This window comes from Diabrotica virgifera, chromosome 10, assembly GCF_917563875.1.
Source record: "Diabrotica virgifera virgifera chromosome 10, PGI_DIABVI_V3a".
Classification (NCBI taxonomy): domain Eukaryota; kingdom Metazoa; phylum Arthropoda; class Insecta; order Coleoptera; family Chrysomelidae; genus Diabrotica; species Diabrotica virgifera.
Window position 1 is genome coordinate 36,067,380 of NC_065452.1, and position 20,533 is coordinate 36,087,912.

The window sequence follows — 20,533 nt, forward strand, 5'->3', positions numbered from 1 at the left end:
CCCGCCGCCTTTATGGTGCTGTCGACGGCCCAATAATCCCTAAATTTACAACTTCTGGCCTTTTTGAATGAATAGTGTTAAGAAAATGCAATTTGTTTTCTAAAAATGAATGCCCACTTATATTCCATTGATGGATGTACGATGTATGTACTTAAATGTTATTCGATTTTAATTTTTATATACAAATATTTTTTGTACAGTATTTTTGCCGCCCTCTCATAATTTGCCGCCCTAGGCAACTGCCTATATTGCCTAATGGATAAAGCAGCCCTGAATACGCAACCAGAACCGATTCCCAGAGCACCTGGTGCCCAGGGCCACTGCTAAAGCACGTCGTTTTTGGAGTTTCGAGGGTTTTTAAGTATCAGGTGCACAGGACGTCGGTTCTAATGGAAGATACTTGTTCAGCGACCCTAAAAATCCCGAGTAATGTGTTTGCATCAATTTAGTGCCTAAAACCCTTGAAACTCCAGACGACGACGTGCCTTAGCAGTGAACCTGAGCACCAGGCGCTCCGGGGGTCAGTTCTGATGGCGTATTCGTATTCAGCGACCCCAAAGACCTTTGAGTAACAAAATCTAGCTGATTTGGTCATGTGTATCCACTTTTGGATGCATGTTAGGCACAGTAAATGCAATTAAGCACTTTCGCCCATTTTTTTATTGTAGACTTTTTTTGCTGACGTCATCTCGAACTCAATGCAAGAAGATATAACTCAATAAGTGCTGTTTTTAAAAATTTATTTATTTTTTCCTAAATGCCCTGGTATAAATGTACCTGGAAAGTATTCAACTCAAAAGTGGCCAAGAAACAATCAGGTATTAATAATTATTAGTTTGCATTTCCATATATAGTTTTTTTTATTCGCCGTAAAATGTACAGAACTGCAGTTGTAAAGTAAACAAAGCTTTTTAAAGGCTATTACCAAAATTCAAATGCATTTTTAAAAATATGTTCCAAAAAATTGTTGACCACTATAATTGCAAAAAAAAAAGACAACCAGAATCGGGTACCATTAAATTCGGACCCTGGAAGCGTCCTAGGTTTTCGAAATGGACCCTCAGGGAATATAATTGGTGACTCCAGCACTAGCTAATAAAGTTCTTGAACCCCTAAGTGGAGCATAGAGCTTCAATGAAAACGAGCCATGAGTTCTGTTTTGCGCTAAGACCTTCACCTCATTCCAAAACTTTTCTTGACCTCTTATCTCATCCACGATTGGATCTTCTCCAAGTTTGTGCTGGGCGACCTCTTTTTCTTTTTCTTTAGAGATTTCACTCTACGGCAGTCTTTGCAATACTGGAGCTATTTTTTCTAACCTCTTTTATTCTGTCAGGTGTAGCAGATCTTCGTTTCTGATGATGTTAGGCCAGAAAATACAAACAATTCTTTGTAGGCATTTATTATCAAAGACTAGCAGTTTGTCTGTAAGGGTTTTTGTCACATTCCACATCTCACACTCGTAGAGTAAAATAGACATGACGTTTAACTGGAATATTCGGATATTTGTCTTAGTAGTATACTGGCCAGACCTCCATACAGGATTGAGCATGCTGAAAGCTTGTTGAGCTTCAACAAGCTTCAACAATTCGTTATTAATTCGAATATCGTCTTCTGTACCTCCGCTTTCTATTATGACACTTCCAAGATACGTAACATTTTCCACATTTTTAATCTGCATGTTATTAATAGTATGTTGTTTTCTACATTTATTCTCATGGATTTGGCTTAAGAAATATTAATTTTCAAACCTATTTTATTGGCTTCATTGGAAAGTGTTTCCAATTCGTCAGTCACATCTTGGAACCTTTGTCCTAATAGGCAAATACCGTCGGCGAATTCTAGATCGCTTAGGCTTGTGGTTAACGTTCATTGTATCCCTCTTGTGTAGGAGTCTGGTTTGGAGGGAACATAGTCTACAGCTATGTTAAAAAGAAACGGAGAAAGTACGCACAGGCGCGGATACAGGGGGGGGGGGTCAACGGTCCGTGGACCCCCCTATTGTATTAAGTGAATAAGTATTTTTTATTATTTATTATTTTTTTCTGTTAACTCTAAACTTTAAGCCATCAGTACAACACTAAATTACACGACAACCGCTTCCAAAGAATTGAAAGAAGCCATAAAATCTAATAAAACACTCTTCTCTGAAAAATAATCTGCAGACGCATTTGTTTGGGCGGTGGAACCATAAACAACGGAAATATTTTTCTCAATTCAAAGAATAACAAAAATGATATTTTAAAATGCAAATACATTACACTGGATATAAACCTTATCTCATGAAAAGTCACGTTTCAAATTTGCAATACAATAAAGATATAAAAATTTGTATTTTACTAGATAATCCATGCGTACCTACCCATTGATGGTAGAAAGGTTAATCTTTATGGTAAAGAACGACCAGTGAGATTAATAGTCGTGAATTGTCTATCAATCCTTTCGATACCGTAGGTATCTGGGATTATATGGTGTGTTTTATCCTTAGAGTAAGTGTGAGTCGTATGGCTAAATCTGGAAAATATAATATTTGAGCTAAATCTTCCCCCCCCCCTATTATGAACTTCTAGATCCGCGTCTGAGCACGCATCCCTGTCTGACTCCAGTAAGTATGTACGTTAAATTCATCACTGTTGATCTCATTGTAATCACGCTGCATTTCGTCTCGGTGTACAGTGACATTATAATGGAAATTATTTTTTCCACCTATACCTCGTCCAATTTACTTACCGTTGCAAGTCATCCGCGCCATAGCCTGTGACACGATACCAACACGAAATATTTAGGCGGTGGGTGTGTTCTTTTTTAGAATCAAAATGATTCTAAAGGGGAACACACCTACCGCCTAGATATTTCGTGTTGGTATCGTGTCACAGGCTATGGCGTGGATGACGTGCAACGGTAAGTAAATTGGACGAGGTATACCTCTACCGAAAGTATACTTTTCCGGACCTGATTGTAGGGAGCAAAGTTGTACTTTTCCTCCTTAGGGAGGAAAATATTTTTCCTCCCTAGGGAGGAAAAGTAAAAGTGACGTCATGGTATTTCATTCATGAAATATAACTTATTGACGCCCTGTACAATATCTATTTTCTATTACGTAAGTATCTATACATTTTAACGTTTATTTAAAAACACTCTGTATTTTACAGCATAGTAAAAAACAGTAAATTGTTATTCTGATTTAACAATGTTTACATTAATAATTTGACTTATATTTGACAGTTGACAGTTATATTGTACCTACTTGTTAGTTTTAGTTCTAATAAATTTTGTTGGTTAGTTACATAAATAAATTAAGTAAAAATGAAAAAATTACTTGTTATTTGAGGAAGGTGGAAAAACCATATGTATAACATGGGAGTAAAGTGCCTTTTCCTCCCTTGAATGATTACTGCCCTCCGCTACGCGTCGGGCAGTAAACTTCATTCTTGGGAGGAAAAGTAGCACTTTCCTCCCTTGTTATACAAATAGCTATTTGCTGGATGTTTCTTAGCTCTAAAATTTTCCATATAGCGGCATAAGATAAGCTGTCAAAGGCACGTTTGAAATCGACAAAAACCATAAAAACCAAAAGAAACATTAGTCCCATAATATATTTACCAGATTTTCTTTCGTTTCTTTGGCCGTTTTATTTCTCAAATAATAATGTGTAAATGTGTAATGCGAGATCTAAAATCGTTTTTGTTCATATGCGTCATTTTTCCAAACACGTTAACTTTATGCAACTGTCAGAAATATAGTAAAATTTGACATGTATGTCTAAAAAACTTTCTGTAGTATATTTTCTAAAATGCATAAGCAATACTTTGATTCATCTGTGAATAATACGTGATCCCAGTCATCAAAATTTCAGTCAAGGTGCTGTCTGGCAAACTGCAATCTACTTCTACGATGACTTACGTTTAAACCTGGTACTCCGGCTGGTTTACTTGTGTTACCATTTCAACAACAGGCAAGCGGCCCTAACAGTATAGAGTATAGACTATAGACCTTTCTGGAACACCAAATCGAAGCAGCTGTGTACCGGTCCTGATCCCTTCCTGCATCGAGAATAGACGCATAGCTAGTTTAGACATCACTTTGTCTGAGTGTATTCAATTCTATTTATTCTATTTTGTTCCAGGCCCGGAACATATTTATTAACAGTTGTTATTAATAATTATTAGAGAAAGAAAATGAAAAATAATCGAACCCCAGGCGAAGATGGAATAGTATCAGAAGCACTAAAAATTGGAGGAAATATACTACTTGAAAAAATTAAACTACTTTTCAATATCTGCCTTCACAACGCCAATATTTCAACAGACTGGAACAACGCTACTATGATTATATTACACAAAGCAGGAGACAAAGCCAATTTAGAGAATTACAGACCGATTAGCCTCCTCAGCCATTTATATTATAAGTTATTTACGCGAATAATAGTTAAGATGATGGAAAGAAAGTTAGAGAGTTATCAACCAAGAGAACAGGCAGGATTCCGAAAAAGTTACGGAACAAATGACCACCTACAAAGTATAAAAACCCTAATAGAAAAAGTAGTGGAATACAATAAACCTCTAGTTCTGGTTTTTATCGATTTTCACAAAGCCTTTGACACAGTTGAGCTTAACAACATATTACAGGCGCTTAAATAATGCGGGCTAGATTAGATATAGGTATACAAAATTATTATACAAAATATACTTACAGGCAACAACCACCGTCAAATTACATACTAACAGGAATCGCATAAAAATAGAACGGGAAGTTAAAAAAGGAGACCCAATAGAAGACGTACGACGAGGGAACGTGAATGGTTGACCCTTCCCAAATTCTACGCCACTGGCGGAATTGCTATTTTAGTGCAATTTTTTGATTCTCTAATACTTTCTATGTAAATAACATACTCTTCATTCGTAACGATAAAGCCATTAGTTTTCGAGATATTTGAAGCTAAAAACGAAGAAGCATAATACAATTAATCAAAATAAGTGTGCGTTTTCATTTTTAACTTCAAATATCTCGAAAACTAATGACTTTATCGTTACGAATGAAGAGAATATTATTTGCATACAAAGTATTGGAGAATCTAAAAATTATGCTAAAATAGAAGTTTCATCAGTAGCGTAGAATTCAGGAAGGGTCAACCATTCACTTTCACCTGTCGTACGCCTCTGGTAGTAGCCAGAAACGATTATTTAACATAATTTAGTAGGCTGTACAGTACCTACACTTTCTGCCAAGTATGACACGGATATGTCAAAATATTTGAAAGCATTCTTTTTTTTAATAATTTATTCTTTATTTAAAACTTTAAGAACTATGTGTGCCCGGTACTATAAAACTATTTGACATATCCTTATGATACTTGGCAGAAAGTGTAGGTACTGTACACCCTACTAAATTGTGTTAAATAATCGTTTCTGGTTAATACCAGAGGCGTACGACAGGGGAAAGTGAATGGTTGACCCTTTCCAAATTCTACGCCACTGGCGGAATTGCTATTTTAGTGCAATTTTTTGATTCTCTAATACTTTATATGTAAATAACATACCCTTCATTCGTAACGATAAAGCCATTAGTTTTCGAGATATTTGAAGCTAAAAACGAAGGAGCATAATACAATTAATCAAAATAAGTGTGCCTTTTCATTTTTAACTTCAAATATCTCGAAAACTAATGACTTTATCGTTACGAATGAAGAGTATATTATTTGCATACAAAGTATTGGAGAATCTAAAAATTATGCTAAAATAGAAGTTTCATCAGTAGCGTAGAATTTTGGAAGGGTCAACCATTCACCTTCACCTGTCGTACGCCTCTGGTAGTAGCCAGAAACGATTATTTAACATAATTTAGTAGGCTGTACAGTACCTACACTTTCTGCCACGTATGACACGGATATGTCAAAATATTTGAAGGTATTCTTTTTTTTTAATAATTTATTCTTTATTTAAAACTTTAAGAACTATGTGTGCCCGGTACTATAAAACTATTTGACATATCCTTATGATACTTGGCAGAAAGTGTAGGTACTGTACACCCTACTAAATTGTGTTAAATAATCGTTTCTGGTTAATACCAGAGGCGTGCGACAGGGGAAAGTGAATGGTTGACCCTTCCCCAATTCTACGCCACTGATGAAACTGCTATGTTAGCATAATTTTTAGATTCTCCAATACTTTCTATGTAAATAATATACTCTTCATTCGTAACGATAAAGTCATTCGTTTTCGAGATATTTGAAGTTAAAAATGAAAGGGCACACTTATTTTGATTAATGTATTATGCTCCTTCGTTTTTAGCTTCAAATATCATGAAAACTAATGGCTTTATTGTTACGAATGAAGTGTATAATATTTACATAAAAGGTATTGGAGAATCAAAAAATTGCACTAAAATAGAAATTCCGCTAGTGGCGTAGAATTTGGGAAGAGTCAACCATTCACGTTCCCCCGTCGTACGCCTCTGATAGTAGCCAGAAACATTTGTTTAACATAATTTAGTAGGGTGCGCAGTATCAGCACCACTTACCAAATTTCGTGTTCTTGTCCCATGCCTGTCAGGAAATATTCAAAAATAAATAAAATAAAAGTTTAACTTTGACACCCTGTATTTCGGTTAATATCAACTTTTGTACTAAGGCAAGTTAGCTTAAATTGACCTATTTTAACTTCAGAAATCTAAGGTTAAGCTATAGCTAATTTTTTACCAAACACCCTGTATAAAAATTGTCTATTTGTTCACATTTTGTAGGTATATCGACTTAAAGTGGAGGTAAAATCAATATTCCATAAATAAGCGGGGAATTTCCCATTATCACTATGCAAGTAACGACAGCATCTTAAAAGGATAAAAACTCTTAAAAAAGTTTCCAAGCTGCATAACATATAAATAACACAATACAAACAAAAATATCTGAGTCATAAGGTTCATTGATTGAAAGGATCGCGTGTTAGCATCACTGTTACACTAGGGTTAAAAACACAGTAAATTACGGGGAAACTCACTTCCTACACTTTTAGGGAACAGTATTCAACCTTCAGGATAGTGCACAAGAACACGAAGGACGCCTCGTGGTATACATTCCTGTACAGGGCATTTCCGTGGTGATTGTTGATGAGAATGGTGTGAATGCGTAGTGTTTTAAGAGTCCGGAAAAAACCGGTTTTTTTAAAAAAAAGCCAAAATGTGGAAAAATTCAATAATGAATTTAAACAAACCAGTTTAAATAGAAAATACATCCAAACAATAAAAGATCTCTATGCTAATGCAACAACAGCAATTAAAATTGGAACGAAACTTTCAAATACCTTTGAAACTTCGAAAGGCCTTTTGCAGGGATGCTGTCTGTCGCCAACTTTATTTAAAATTTACCTTACACATGTGTTAAAATATTGGACTAGAAAATGCCAAACAATGGGGATACCAGTAGGAGATTCTTATTTGTATACGTTGCTATTTGCTGACGACCAAGTTGTGATTGCTGCTGATAAAGATGACGCCAGTTACATGATTAGAAAATTGAAAGAGGAGTACCGAAAATGGGGTTTGGAAATGAGCATGGAGAAAATTGTATACCTTGTAGTCGGAGGTGATACTGAAGACTTAGAATTAGAAGGGGAATACATAAAAAGATGTGATGAATTTAAATATCTAGGTTCTATTTTTGACAAAAACTCCAAATGCGATCAAGATATAGAATATCGAATAAGTCAAGGAAGAAAAGCTATAAAACAGCTGAATGGCATTTGGTGGAGTACAGGACTGCAAAATCAGAAAAAGAAAAAAATCTACCAAACTATGGTGGAAGGAATTGCCCTGTACAACTTGGAAGTGTGGGAAGTAAAAGACCGACAAAATAAAAGACTTCAAGCTTTAGAAATGGACGCGCTTAGAAGAAGCTGCAGAATATCTAAACTGCAGCATATCCCAAACGAAGAAATAAAAGAAAGAATGGAAGTAGAAAAGGATATTATAGACAGAATAGAACAAAAAAGATTAATATGGTAGGGTCATGTCCAGAGAATGGGGCCAACAAGATGGCCCAAGAAAATGATTCAGTACGCACCACCCGAGAGAAGAAAAAGAGGCAGACCGAAGAGAACATGGATACAAGATGTAGAGAAAGCAATGAACAGTAGACAACTCAACGAGGAAGATATTCGTGACCGAAAATCATGGCGAATAGGATGCGGGAAACGGCGGATGCTGTAGAACACCCGATATATATATATATATATATATATATATATATATATATATATATATATATATATATATATATATATATATATATAGTAAGTCTTCACCTTCACCAAATTGCACTTCGAGTGATGTGGCTTTTCTATTTATGTAGTATTTGCAATCTCCAGTAATTTTTTTCTTTTTCCTGCAACATTTTGATCCGAAATATACATGTTATTGCGAATTGTAACAAGTTTTTCAACTCGGCGATTTGTAAGTTTGTTCCTCTTTTTTGAATTTGTGTTAAAGTTCAAATGACCAATTTCTTTCACATCCAAAGGAAGTTGGAACTAACTTAAGCAAACGTACTGCAACAGGTTGCAAGGGCTGTTTAGTGCAAATACCTTGCCACCACACTAATGGATGGTAGTCTATTTTTTCTGCAACTTCCCATAAAAGATATCTTGACATAGATTCCCGTTTTAGATTCAGGTATATATTGCTGCATTAATAACAATTACACTTGCCTGTAGTGTTGCCCAAATGCAAGACCAAGACAAGACTTAGACAGTCTTGGTCTTGCGCCAGTACACCTGGTCTTGGTCTTGGTATTGCGCTCCCGGTCTTGGTCTTGCAGCAAGAGTCTTGCACGTCTCGCAGTTGCCAATTAGCCTATTGCATATAGAGCAATTAGAACAACGTAACAGAGAGGTACATTTTAAGCTTGAATATCACAGCCACAGTAAAGACTAGCCAAATTAATAAATATCTAAACAACTGACACCGGGTGCGGTTTGAACCCACGATCTAAGTGATACCTGCCTATGTTCGAACTAACTAAAGTTAAAACTACCTCTTAAAACCCACAAAATTTCATTTGCATATCTCACCCGGTTTTAGAGCAATAAATAAATCGTCAGTTTGTAAGAAAAATTTCAACACCCCCTATTTGGAAAACGAAGCATTTATAAGGTAAACGTTTATGAAGCAAACTGTCATTACTTTTTCGAGCAGAATTACCCATTAAAGTTTGCCATATTTATTTAAAAACATCATGTATTGATGAAAAACATGGCTATACCCTATTCCCCGAGCATACGATTGTGTTGGATTATCTCGACAACGAATATTTTATTGCGCAAAATATGAAAAACGAAAGTAAATTGCAAATTACATTGTTGTTTATTGGAATAATTATTAGAGCCATTTACTTTCGTACTTCTTATGTTGTACACTAAAACATTCGTTGTCGCGATAATCCAAAACAGTCGTATATTCGTGGAATGAACCATAGTTAAAAAAGTACCTAACTTTTTTATTATCCAATATAAGTGAATGAATAAAAAATCATAATGCTAAGAAAATATGAGGCTATAGTTGGGTTTTAATTTCAGTATGCTTTTGCATGCTTGAATAATGCTAGAATATTCCACAGAGTGAGAAAAAACACAGTTTGATTGGTACACCCGGTACACAATGACAATAATTGACCTTTCTAGCAGCAATATTATTACATCAATATTTATAAAGAATAAGACAACATACTTATTAAAAAAAATCACTTAAATCGGACAACAGGTTTAGGAAATTTGAGACATTAAAAATGACCCGTTTTTAAGGTGGTGCGTTAATTTCTTGGAGAAATGTATATCGTTAAAATAATATTTCGGTATTTTGTTTACACAATATCAGGCATTATATGTGTATTACGTTTGTCTCGTATCATTATCTTATGATACTTTTAAATAAGAGCCGCGCTGTTTCGGCAAATTTTGTTTAGCCGAGTGACCTCATAGCACAGTCAGCATAAACAATAAATAATAGTCTTACTATATGTATACAGATAAGATTTCTGGTGTTTGGATTCCTAGAAAACTAATAATGAAAAAAATTAATTACTTATTATATTTATTAAGTATTATTTTCTATTAGCTAAGGTGACACATTATTAAAAAGTTTGTATACGATATTCAATATTACTGTAGGCGTCGCAACGCAGGAATGTTATGTTATGATTAGAAGACGACTATTCTCAAAATCTGGACAATTATTTTCAGAGCGAAGAAGTCGGCTGCTGGGAAAAAATGTACCAAATATTTTATTTTTACATTATAATAATGACCTCTGAGTACATGTCAAATGTGTCAAGTGTTATTTTAATGGATATTTTGATTCGCTATGTATGTTTATGGTATTGTTCGTAATGCGCATAAATCCAATTTTCAAAAAAATTTTTACAATTTTTTTTTGTTTCTCGTAGGGCCGGTTGTTCGAACGCTAATCAAGAAGTTGATTATAATTAAGTCCCCTTAACAACCATTAAATAACAACACCCCTCATTCGTACGTCAATCAGTTGATTGTAATCAATTATGTTAATTATCATTATAATAATTAACATAATTGATTGATTAATTAATTATTAATTAACATAACAATTATTAACATAATTGATTAATAAATCTCATAATTATTGTAATAAATTATGTTTTCAGCAACCCAAACAAAGTTGACATTGACAGTTGGTGACAGTAATTAAATATTTGATAATGATCAGGTAATTCCATTTTTGATTAGCGTTCGAACAACCGGCCCTTAGAGTATCTAAGAATATAGCCGAAGTTGTATACTCCCTAAAACGACCCTGAGTTCTAACTGCAAGACGCAAGAGTCTCGCAGGCTTAGTCTTGTTCTTGCTCAAGTCTTGCAGGGTAAGTCTTGGTCTTGCTAAAATTGGGCGGTCTCGGTCTTGGTCTTGCGAAAACGCAAGAACAAGACCAAGACTGCAAGACCAAGACCGATTTTGGGCAACACTACTTGCCTGTTTCCATACAATTTAAACTCTCCTCGTCGGAAAGACCTTCTCCTCTAAATCGGGGATCCACCAAATTTTCAGCTTTATGGAGGTCTTTGCAGCAAAAACTTATTCTCTTGTTAAGATGCCCAAGTATTTTATTACAGATAGGACTGGGGAATGACGTTTTAGAGATTGTTTTAACTAGTTGTTGTTTTAAACCCATTAAAACTCTTCAAACCAATCACTTGAAAGATTAGGCGAATCTCCTTGTAAGATTTTGATACCCCTGGCAATAGGTTTTAATAATAATTCGACAGTGGTCAAATCTTCCCAGAAACTATCATCAAGAATATTAGCTCTCATAGATTCTTCCATTACTGTTTCTGAACCTTTACCATACAACCTATATTACATTAAATAAATAGCAAACATGAAATTTTCCAATTCGAATCGGTTCTTTTTTTTTGAAAAAAAAACCGGTTTTTTCCATCGACTAAAAAACCGGTTTTTTAAAACATTATGTGAATGTGACCTAAAAATGAAGATCTGCGTGCCATGACAAGGACTTTAAACCCAGATCTACAAATGATATACGACATATTATGAGTGTTTGGATGGGAAACCTAGAAGTATTTACTTCAGATAACGTTTAAGAACAACAACTTTTTACAACGTATTCACTACTTATACTTATAAATATAATAATACGCCGAATAAATCAACAATAAACTATGAACTACTTCTACTGGATATCAATTTGAACATGTTTTTATTCTGAACTACACACGCCCAAACATCTACATAATTGACAATCTACACAATCTACACAATCAGAAAATCACCAGACATTCGCGGCATAACTGGTTTATCATACAGTGTGGTTGGTGCTCCCCAATCACGAGGTGTAACATCATCGTGCCCACAGGATTAATGGTAGGTACAAGGAAAAAAGTGTTGACTATCGTGCCCGAGAGAGTTAACTAGCTTTGTGGGCGAACTGTCGTGCCTGACAACATGTTCCAACTTGTAGAAATAAAATAACTACAAGAGAAAAAGAGATGGCCCAGAAAAGGACTCAGAAATGGTGCTAATTTGCCACACCAATTTTCCTGGCACCTTTATCTGCACATAATTTTATTTTCATTCCAATATTGTTCTATCTCGTAGTCTAGTTCCCTTGGGTTTCGCCAATAGAGTACGTCTTGCAGGGCAGCATTAGCAGAATGGCTTACAAAGAAGAAGAAGAAAATTATATCAACGACGCCAGGTTTCATTATCATTTATCTTTGTTGTTCTTCTCTTTTTAGACATGACTTCTGATGTATTTGATAAGTCCGTAATAACTTTTATTTGCAAACGTTATTATTCGGTTTATCTTTTCCGATAAATGGAACAAGAAGAGAGGACCATGGTAAGTCTACCCTACCAATACCTAAATAGGGAGAACAACTTACATGCAACAATGCATTTAAAAATTAAATTGGTAATTAGGGAATACAAATTATTTTCCAACATTGTATACGGTAGATGGGATCAAGATCAAGCAAAGTCTCTTTTGTGCCTAACTCTTTCATGAAGCCAAATTGTTTTTCTTAGCTATTTTCTTAGCATTTCAAGCTTATTCGAGCATTTATGAAAAAAACTAAGAAAAACTTCATTTTATAAGGCTTATAACTTTATACTCACTATAATATTTTATAATTAGGTACAAAGGGAGCCAATGCTGATTCGGATCACATTTTGGTGATAGGCGACAAAGATACTTAAAGACAGAAACGACATAAAGAAAAGAAAGAGGTGGAATCGGTCAAAACTAAATACAGATAATGCAAACAGAAAATTCTGCACTAAGTTGGAAGAAAAACTACTAGTCATAAAACCATCGGACATAGATGAAACATGGGAAGACATAAAAGATAGTATCTTATGGAAGACTAATGGAAGACAATAAAAGAAAAGATTGGTACTATGAAGAATCCAAGATTGCATCCTTCATGTCATGATGAAGCATCCAATAAACCAGATCTCCTACACTATAAAGAGAAGAAGAAAGAGTCAGACAAATGTTGCAGAACTAAAAAGAAGAAATGGATTGAAGACTTACTGCTCGAACTCGAAGCTAATAGTAACAATAATGTAAGACTATATGAACACATAAAAGCACAGAATAAGAAAAAGATACCAGCAAATATTGGAAAAAAGGAATGGGAAACACACTATCGAGAATTGTTCAAAAAGAAAGACGATGCTGAAAATGCAGAAAATGAAGTACAAACAGAAAATAGGAATGAAGAACAATCAGAGCCTCCCTCATACAACGAAGTCTTGGCGACCATAAACAGATTAAAGACAAGGAAAGCAGCAGGACCAGACGACATTATAAATGAGTTCTTCAAGAAAGGGGGAGAGGAACTAGCCCACAGAATCCACAAGCTGATAGAATGAATATGGGAAGAACGCATGCCGAACGACTGGAATTGCGGTCTGATAACATCAATCCCTAAAAAAGGCGACAAGACGAAATGCACTAACTACAGGGGAATCACGCTATTAAATACAATGTACAAAATATTACCTAATTTGATCAGACAAAGAATAGAAAAAGAAACGAGAACAAAAGTAGGTAAATACCAACATGGATTCAGAGAAGGTAAGTCAACAATAGACGCAATCCACATTGTAACGCAAATCGTCGAAAAAAGTTACATAGATCTTCATATACTGTTTATTTACTACAAGAAAGTCTTTGACAGTGTAATAAGAGAGGAGCTAATTAATGATATGAATCAACTAGGCATTCAAGAAAAACTAGTAAATCTCACGAAAATAACGATGAAGGAATCCAAGTCACGAATCTTAACAAGGGAGGCCCGTCAGATGAAGTACAAATGGAGGTAGGTGTCAGACAGGGAGACTCCCTGTCAACAACATTATTTAACACTGCCATAGAGGGGGCAGTAAGAGCAGCCAAAATTACGGGAACTATGATCGAATCTTCAGCCCAACTGATAGCGTATGCAGACGATATTGCACTCGTTACTAATGATTTAAAAACCATGCAGAATATAATATTAATTATATAAATAAGCAAAGAAGAGAGGGCTAGTAATAAACCAAAGCAAAACAAAATACCTCAAGTGCTCAAGAGAGAATACGAACATCGAGAAAGAAATTAAGCTTGGTGCATATACATTTGAACGATTACACCGTTTGAAATACTTGGGAGTGATGGTTAATGGAAGAAATGATAGAACGGATGAAATAAATGAACGCATCCTACTGAGTAATAAATACTGGAACTACCAAAAATTCTTGAAAGAAAAACACATTAGTAAGACAACCAAATTAAAAATTTACAAGACTGCAATCAGGCCAGTGATCACCTATGGTGCAGAGACGATGTGCCTAACACAAAAAGATGAATTGAGGTTAGAAATCTTAGAAAGAAAGATACTTCGACGAATAATGGGACCGGTGAGGATAAGTTTAGGTGAATTTAGAAGATTAACCAATGAAGAAATTAAAGAAGTCATCCAGGGTGAAGACATAATCAAGTTCGTGAAGGCGCAAAGGCTCAGGTGACTGGGACACACAGAAAGAGCTAACCCAGACTCTACGATAGAGCGAATAACTGGCTGGAGACCAACAACAAAGAGACCAAAGGGAGGACCCAAAACAAGATGGAGAGATCAAGTCTTAGGAGACATAAAGAAGCTGAGAATCTACAATTGGAAGGAGCGTTGTAAGGACTGGAAACAATGGAGGAAAATTGTAGACAGGGCCAAGTCACACACGCTGCTATAATAATAAAAGACAACAGCGGACAACAGCCCAAAAGGGCGGCAAACACTCCGCCAGGACTGCATAAGCCATGATGATGATGAGGTACAAAGGTTGATTTTAACCAGTCAGTTAGAAATATGCCGCTGAACAAATACTGGAGATGCTTTGGGTCAAATATTTAAAAACTGCATGTGCATTGTCATGACCAGGACTCGTATTCTTAATTGCTCTCAGAGCTTGATGAAACTTAGGTTCCATAATTTCTGAGCCGGACCACTATTTCCACTGAAACAGTTTGCTTGGCTTCTCTCTTATCTAAGCAGCAATTGAGCAAAGCTTTTTCATGTGTTGCATAAATTTACCGGGTCCAAGATCAACTTTCCATCGTGTTGTAGTGATATTGTATGTGATTTTTTGTGGTGCCAGAATTTCTTTAATTTCTCAAATTTATATCGTTCTAAAATTCTAAAATTTACAATGTAGATACTTGAGTGTATCCAATCCAAACACTCAAATTAGTTCAAAAAGCTTCTATGCTTCTTAGTTTTCTAAAAATGATCTAGGATAAGTTCTATATAATCGCTCAAACAATTTTTTTCTTGCACACTAACTATATTACTGAACGATTCACTTTCGCACAAATACATGATCTCAACAGGTTTGATGTTATTTCTCTTCTTTCCTTAAGTTTCCTAACTATTGGACTGCATTGGTATTCTCGTCTTGAAGACCAATTCTTCTTTTACACTAAACCATCCATCCAAGTATTCTCACATTCGCCACATTCATTCGATGTTATTTTCATTGTTAACTGATTATTCAGTGCCGTACATGGTAGCTTATCTTACGGCATTTTTACAGAATTTTCCTTTCAGTTTCATTTAAATCTTTCTGGTACGCAACATTGTCTTTTTACATTTCATTCATCTAGCACTAAATCTACTACAAGCATCTCCATCTACACTTAAACCTTAAGTGCTTAAAATGTACTTATTACTTTTCTCAATTTCTCCACAGTTCTAGCCTATTCTCTACATCCCTTTCACCATTTCCCACTAACACTACATCATGAGCATACACTAAGCACCAGAGAATGTTACACTGTAGTGTTGCTGTTACCTAATTCAACACTAATGATAATATGTACATAAGGACTAGGAACTGATGAAATCCTACTTTTACATGAAATCTATTATATACAGGGTACTGAAAGAAGAAAGTAGTGGAATACAATAAACCTCTAGTTCTGGTCTTTATCGATTTTCACAAAGCCTTTGACACAGTTGAGCTTAGCAACATATTACAGGCGCTTAAAGAATGCAGGCTAGATTCTAGGTATACAAAATTATTATACAAAATATACTTACAGGCAACAACCACCGTCAAATTACATACTAACAGTAATCGCATAAAAATAGAACGGGGGGTTAGACAAGGAGACCCAATGTCACCTAAACTTTTTAATACGGTCTTAGAACATGCTTTCAAGAGTTTGGATTGGATGACAAAGGGAATAAAAATAGATGGAGAATACCTAAACAACTTACGTTTCGCCGATGATAGATATAGTCATAGTAGCTGAGGATCTAGGTATGGCAAGAGAGATGGTACAAGAACTCGTTGTGGCTACAGAAAATGTAGGTTTAAATATAAAGATCTCGAAAACAAAAATAATGACAAATTTGGTACCCAACTAGAACATCAGTATTGGTGGGAAAGAAATATAACTCGTAGATAGATATAAATACCTGGGACATGAAATTACGATTGGCAGGGATAACCAGACTCATGAACTGAAGAGAAGAATCGGCCTTGGGTGGGCAGCATTTGGAAAACTGAGAGAAACGTTTAAAAGTGAGTTGCCCACATGCCTAAAGAGAAAGGTATTTGATCAGTGCGTCCTCCCAGTCTTGACGCACGGATCAGAAACACTTACCTTAACTAAAGCCTCGGCTACCAAACTAAGAGTCACGCAGAGCAGAATGGAGCGGTCAATGTTAGGAATAACTCTGCGAGACAAAATCAGAAACGAATAAATCAGGAGAAGAACAAAGGTGATTGACGTCATCGAAAGGACAGCCAGGTTGAAGTGGAGATGGGCAGGACACATAGCCAGAATGACAGGCGATGGACAAAGAGGTTATTAGAATGGAGGCCAAGAGAAGACAAGAAAAGCGTCGGTCGACCGCCTACAAGATGGACTAACGACTTAAGAAAGGTAAATAAAAACTGGATGGGAGCGGCGCAGGATAGATGGGGTTGGAAACGAGGGGAGGATTCCTATGATCAGCAGTGGACTTTTGAGGCTGGATAAAGAAAGAAGAAAGAGATGATTGATTAAAAAACCTACTCCATCGTGTGCCTAATCTTAATATACCAGGAAGTGAAGACTGGAAGGAAGGTGTACCCATACAATTTGCTGCTACCCGGTACACTGATGGCTCAAAAACATCGGAAGATGTGGGAGTCGGCATAGTATGGACAAATCAAGGAATACATTTCCCGTTAAGTCTGTTTAAGGATGTTACAGATTTCCAAGCGGAAAAAACTACAATCCCTTACTGCGTGGAATAGGAAAGAACGTTCCGTTCAGTTGCCATCTTCACAGTCAGTCAGGCAGCGATTAAGTCACTCAATTCGGTAGAGTCAATTCTAAGCTAGTATGGGATTGTGTATGTCCCCTAAACAAACTAGAATACCATAGCAAGGTTACGGTAGCCTGGGTACCGGGGCATGAGGGTCATAAGGGCAATGAAAAAAGCAGATAAAATGGCCAAACAAGGCTCATCAATGCCATTCGTTGGCCCGGGACCCTTCTGCGGCGATACAAAGGCAGTAACAAAAGCGGCTACAAGAAAGAGGGTAGCTCACAAAGCTTTGGAATGGTGGAGGAATTCACCAGGACAAAGACAGGCAAAACAGTTCATTACAGAACATTCGCCAAAATTTACGGCAGATCTAATAAGCAACAGCAGGAAGAAAGTCAAAGCCATACTGCCGTCGTCAAATAAAACGCGGTATGTGGTATGTGCAGCCAACTTATAACCGAAAAATCGGCTCTCAAAGTTTTTTCTCAGGACTCTATATGTTTTGTCAACTTTTTAACGTAAAACATGTTCTACTGATAGTTGAACATTGTTTAAAAATATTCTTAAAAAAAATCATGTTTTTATCAAAGCTGTAAATAAAAAGTCATATACCGCGTTTTAATTGAGCAGCGGACATATTGCTGGATCAGAAATAGCGCCGTATCTGCATTTTATTTACAAATAGGATTTTTTACAAGCAAGAATAGTTACCAAAAAAGAAAAATAAATAGCTTATAATTGTTTATTATATACGCAAAATACCTACATGTCATAAATGTTCAAAATACGAGGTCGCAACACGAGTCTCGATAAAAACGCGGTAAATGTGCTGTGCTCAATTAAAACGCGGCAAGTACATGATACTCGCTAGCACATACCGCTTTTTAGTTAAGTACTCTGTAGATACCGCATTTTAATTAAGCAACTGTTGTGTGTTTTTGCCTGATGTGGTATTCCCACTGACCAGTGGTCAATCCTTATAAAGTATGTAAAATAAGTAGGATAGAAAATATTAAGTAGATAGGTATAGGAAAATATATTGTAAAATAAATGAGCAAAATTGGTGAATCGGCGAATGAGCCTTGAAGGGCTCGTAGTCATACAACTCCAAAGGAAAAAAAATTTAGCACATACGGCATATTCCAATTTGTTTATTTTGGTAGTAAATAAAATGATACGGCTTTCAGACATTGCAGAAGCATAAATAAGGTCACAAGGAAACCACATATAGCAAAAACTCGATTTTCAATTTTTTTGCAGATACCGCGTTCGAGGACGGCAGCATAGTAGGTCTGCTAACAGGGCCCTGTAAGCTGAATAGGCACTTGAAGCTGATGGGATTGTCAGATGATGACCTGTGCAGATTCTGTCACCTGGAAGAAGATACAGCAGAGCACATTCTATGCAAGTGTGACAGTCTGGCAAATGTGTGGAAATCCACCTGCAAATAGCTACATGGAAAGTTCAGTCTCGAAGCTATTAGACTTTTTAAAAGTGGTCAGGCTAGAGAATGTTATCTAGGACTAGAGGACCACAATAGATCTGAAAAGCTCGCAGTGGAATAGGCCAGAAGGCCACCTCTTTAAATCCATCTATACCTAGTCCTCCCTGCCTTTACAGTAGAGCCTTTTCCTACATACCACAATTTGTATCCTTCACCTAGTTCTTTTCTTGTCCTTTCCACTAAGTACGTCTCTTAAATGTAAGCAATTTGCAGTTTTAATATATCCTTTCATCATTTATTTATATAACAAAAAATATCTCATTTATTTACTTCCGTTGGGAATAACAATTAAATTATTAGCATCACGACAATCTAATGATATTAATTCGGTTTGTAATTTCGTAATGATATCCCTAAATGGTGTGATGGTATTATGAACATTTTAACTATTCGCCATAAAAAACTTACGGTAATAGAGACTTGCTTCAATCTAACAGTTTTCAATTGACGCTAACTGTACACCTATAGTTTGCAAACTCGCCGGCCTTATTACAAGGACGGCAGACGCGCCCGTGCGCTGTTGTCAAGTCTACTGGTTTGTTGTGAACATACGGAAAACATTTATAATATTGTTTCATATTTTTAAAACGGTGTAAATTCGATATTTTAAAAAGTAAAAAATTATAAGGGAAAATCCCAGTTAGTTGATTGTATACCATAGTTTACCAACTGACTGTATCCCAAATTATAATACACTACTCCAAGAAATTAACGCACCAACTTAAAAACGGGTCATTTTTGATGTCTCGAACTTGCTAAACCTGTTGTCCGATTTAAGTGATTTTTTTATAGCCGTATTCTTTAACAATATCGCTGTAATAATGTTGTTGCTAGACAGGTAAATTGTCATTGTATGTATACCGGGTCTACCAATCAAACTGTGATTTTTTCTCAAAGTTCGCGTGACCGTGTGGAATATTCTAGCATTTATAAAATACTGTAATTAAAACCCAGCTATATATCATGTTTTCTTACATTCTGTTTTTTAATTCATTCGCTTGTGTTAGACAATAAATAAATTAGGTACTTTAATAACTAGCCTTGTTTTTCGTCAATACAAAATGTTTTTAAATAAGTATGGCAAACTTTAAAGGGTAATTCTGCATGAAAAAATAATGACACTTTACTTTATAAACGTATACTTTATAAACGAAGCAAATGCTTCGATTCCGAGATAGGGGGTGTTGAAATTTTTCTTACAAACTAACTATTTATTTATTGCTCTAAAACCGTTTGAGATATGCAAATGAAATTTGGTGGATTTTAAGAGGTAGTTGTTGTGAATTTTTTGACACACAATTAAGAATTTTACATTCACCATTGGCGCACATAAGGGTCGTAAGACCTATATGCGCGCCAATGGAGAATATAAAATACTTAATAGTATGTCAAAAACTGCGCAATAACTACCTCTTAGAACCTACCAAATTTCACTTTCATATCTCTACCGGTTTTAGAGCAATAAATAAATCGTCAGTTTGTAAAAAAAATTCAACATCCCGTATCTCGGAAACGAAGCATTTGCGGACATATGTTTATAAATCAAACTGTCATTATTTTTCATGCAGAATTACCTTTTAAAATTTGTCGCACTTATTTAGAAACACCTTGTATTGATGAAAAACATGGCTAGTTGTTAAAGTAGGTACCTAATTTTTCTAATATCTAACATAAGCGAATGAATTAAAAA

General features: G+C 35.6%; 1 protein-coding gene and 1 long non-coding RNA gene across 3 annotated transcripts in view; both read right to left on the reverse strand.

Annotated features, from left to right (window-relative positions):
• The window catches only part of LOC114332537 (uncharacterized), a 170,110-nt gene extending 150,812 nt beyond the window's left edge, over positions 1-19,298 (reverse strand). The window contains exon 1 of the long non-coding RNA XR_003652814.2: positions 19,252-19,298. This is a non-coding gene — a long non-coding RNA (uncharacterized LOC114332537). The remainder of the gene's footprint in view (positions 1-19,251) is intronic.
• The window catches only part of LOC114332535 (transcriptional coactivator YAP1-A-like), a 453,998-nt gene that overhangs the window by 307,277 nt on the left and 126,188 nt on the right, over positions 1-20,533 (reverse strand). The gene's annotated exons all lie outside the window — the stretch shown is intronic.